A 2536-nucleotide genomic window follows, 5' to 3' on the forward strand; every position below is an offset into this window, starting at 1 on the left:
GTATAGTATTTAAATATATGCCTGAGAAACACATAATATTGGCCCTTTAATAAATGACACAAGATCAAGAATAATGTTGCTCACAGGGACCGGACTGTATCTCATTCCTCTTTAATCGTAAAATGATCTTTATTGAAAGAATCAGACATGAAAAAAGTAAGCACTATGAACTCTAAGGTTTATTTTTCACTTCAAGCTTGTTTTCAGAAACAGAAGCAGACCTCCAGAAGAAATAGGGGTGTAGGAAAATATCGATACACCGATATATATCAATATTTCATTTCCCGATACTGTATCGGTTTTATAAAGCCCTGTATTGATTTTTAATTAAGGTTTAAATTTTTAACTTTCCTGCCAACGGTTAATTTTTATGTTGTGGTTCAGCCTCTGACCACTAGTTGGCAGCAGTGAGCCAGCCATTTGACTCCTCTACTCCTAAGGAGCCAGAGAGTAAGGGTAGCATTAGCATGGTGAGTAAACATTAGCTTCATGCTCCGATAGCTGAATCTGAGGGAGAAAAGATTGACAACCTCTGCCTTCTAAGCTGAGGTAAGGTTACAAACAGTTATTTGTCAGAATGTCTGTATTTTAAGCCAAATTGAAGTGTCTCGTCCGGGACGCTCTTTTTCTGACTGTAGTCAGCTGTCACGTTACAGAAGGTAGGCAGGCAGGCGTCTAGCGCCTTGAGCTTAGTGGGTGTTGTGTGAAATTCAGTTACCCTGTGAAAATCTGTCCCCCCTGTGTCTGGAGGGCACACTGCAGCCAGAGGCAGATCCAACCATTTTCACAGCACTTCTGATGAATTTCTCGGTAAAAGGACTCATAATCTTGTCAAGGTAAAGTTCAGTTTAATCACCAGCTGCTGTAAAAAAACATCTCTAACATGAATAAATAAATAAAACATGGCCTTTTTTTAAATCACAGAATGAGTCCTTATCGGTCCTTTTCCAACTTTTCTCATGTTCTCTTTAGCCTCACTGTTTATCAGTCAGCCATCAAACACTGTCTTCAAACACATTGTGTGCATCTATAATTTTTTATTGCTGATACAAGAACCCAATATTTCAGTTGTTCAAAATAATCTGTTCCCCCTCTGTAACATGGGAACAAAATAATTTACCTCCAAATCTTTAACTGTGTTAATTACTCTCATCATAAACAACAAATCCTGAAGATCTGTGAAAATTTGCTCTTTATTGGCCAAAGTTACCTGGATGGAACCAAATATTATTTAGACTTGTAAGCTACAGGTTGCACTGTTTCAATTAAAGAAAACTAATTGTCTCACCGCTTCTTTGATTAATTTTGTCCAGCTGTAGACCAGGTCTCTGTCCAATCAGAGCCAGGTATTGTGTAGTTGGTGCTTTTAGTCAGTTTTCAGTTCAATTCATTCAATCAAAGTCTATGGAACAGTCACAAAATGTCACCAAAATCACTCTGTCCCTCTAAAATCGTTCAGAAAATCGAATTGTTTCGAATCGTATCATGTGCTGAATATCGTGATATATATTGTATCGTGAGCAGAATATCGTATCGTATTGTGAGATTAGTGTATCGCTACAGCACTAAGAGGAAACAGAGATTAATGAKGCTTTGTCAGAAGGCAAACATTTTTCCACAAGTGAAGTACTCTACCTCTGTTCTCCCAGGTTTTGTTTTTACTTCAAAACTCAGGAAGAGAAAAGCTGACTTCTTTGTTRAAGAAAAATACCATCATTTTAATGAGCTATTAACCCTCCATCCCCACATCTTCCCCGTTTCCAGAGCAGATCTGTCCCACTCCCTGACAAAAAGGCAACCAAGGCCATCCCAGAGGCACATCAAAGTCGACCAGCTGACAGGAACAGGAAGTTCTCTCCAAACACAGCTCCTTCCTGTTGTCAGCAGAGATGATGAGCATTTGTTTGAACTTCAACACAAGTGGGTGCCTACTTGTTCCAAACTGTCTTCCCTCTTTACGCATGTGCTAATGTCAGCCCGGWCCATCCATCTCCATCTCACTGATGGCGGCCATTTTCAGAAGTCACTCTTGTGTCAACACTGACTTCTTCCTGACCTGAGAAAGTCAAAGGTCAAACTCCATTCATAGCCTGCCTTCCTCCACAGCTCTGCTTTTCAAAATCAGCACTTTGGACATAAAAAGTAACTATMAGTCCTGTCCTTCATGCTTTGGAGCTTGTTTTTTGACATACACACACTAGTTTATTCTTCTGTCCTCAAGGGGACATTGCAATGACTCCCATTCATTTACCGGTTAATTATAGCCCAACCCTGACCTAACCTAACCCTAGCCCTACACCTAACCCCTAACCATACCCCTAGACCTAACCTCCCAGGTACATACCTGACTATAAACCTAACCTCCCAGGTACACACATGACTCTAACGCTAACCTCCCAGGTACATACCTGAACCTAAACCTAACCTCACAAGTACACACCTGACTATTTATTTTATTTTTATTTATTTATTTACTGTTATTTTACCAGGCAAATCCCATTGAGATCTCAGATCTCTTTTTCAAGGGCGGCCTGGG

At 40.0% G+C, this 2536-nt stretch overlaps 1 protein-coding gene across 1 annotated transcript in view; it reads right to left on the reverse strand.

The window, feature by feature from the left end:
- Window positions 1-2536, reverse strand: part of exoc3l2a (exocyst complex component 3-like 2a) — a gene marked incomplete at its 5' end in the record, with an annotated part of 17012 nt that overhangs the window by 7496 nt on the left and 6980 nt on the right.

This window comes from Austrofundulus limnaeus, unplaced genomic scaffold, assembly GCF_001266775.1.
Source record: "Austrofundulus limnaeus strain Quisiro unplaced genomic scaffold, Austrofundulus_limnaeus-1.0 Scaffold416, whole genome shotgun sequence".
Classification (NCBI taxonomy): domain Eukaryota; kingdom Metazoa; phylum Chordata; class Actinopteri; order Cyprinodontiformes; family Rivulidae; genus Austrofundulus; species Austrofundulus limnaeus.